Genomic DNA, 794 nt, shown 5'->3' on the forward strand with positions numbered 1-794 from the left:
TTGCCTATTCTAACCACTCCTGAGATGGCCCAACCATTCGGAGTGGACGCAAGACCCAACCCTGAGAAAGAAGCTATTAGGCTTGCTAACTCTAAAAATGTAGGCATCATGTACTATACTATTCCTAACTATAACTAGTTACATGCATGAATACGTAGACCTCCCATTGAGGCTAACCATTTTGAGTTTAAGCCTATCATGTTTCAAATGTTACAAACAAATGGCCAATATGTTGGATTACCATCAAAGGACCCTCATACATCTTAAGTCCTTTCTGGAAATCGTACACCCTTTTCACTTTCATTGAGTGAATGATGAAGCCTTGAGGTTGAAGTTATTTCCATATTCACTAAGGGATAGAGCCAAAGCATGGTACAACTCTTTGCAACCTGATTCAGTTTTCACTTTGGGTGGAATGGTTGAAAAGTTTTTAAAAAACTATTTTCCCCTAACAAGGAATGGAAGTTCAAGGATGAAAATTGTCATTTTAAACAACTGAATGATGAAATAGTTCCCGATGCTTGAAAAAGGTATAAGGAATTGTTAAGGAAATGCCCTCACCATGGCATTCCATATTGCATTCAACTTGAGACATTTCACAATGGTCTAGATACCACTACTAAACAAATACTCAATGCTACTGCAAGTGGAGCCTTTACTGCTAGAACCTATAATGATGGTTATGAAATCTTGGAGAAAATTGCCAAAAATAATGGTGAACGTTCAATGACTCATATCCTATGTATCAGAGGAGAAATAATGGAATGAAGGTGAATGTCCTAGGAAATATCCTA

At 37.4% G+C, this 794-nt stretch overlaps 1 non-coding gene across 1 annotated transcript; it reads right to left on the bottom strand.

Annotated features, from left to right (window-relative positions):
* Window positions 1-462: 462 nt before the first annotated feature.
* Window positions 463-569, bottom strand: LOC112503289. Its single transcript, XR_003067923.1, has one exon. It is a non-coding gene; the product is annotated as a small nucleolar RNA R71 (small nucleolar RNA).
* Between the last annotated feature and the right edge of the window lie 225 nt (window positions 570-794).

This window comes from Cynara cardunculus (genome assembly GCF_001531365.2).
Source record: "Cynara cardunculus var. scolymus isolate 2C chromosome LG 1, CcrdV1, whole genome shotgun sequence".
In the NCBI taxonomy this organism is placed as follows: domain Eukaryota; kingdom Viridiplantae; phylum Streptophyta; class Magnoliopsida; order Asterales; family Asteraceae; genus Cynara; species Cynara cardunculus.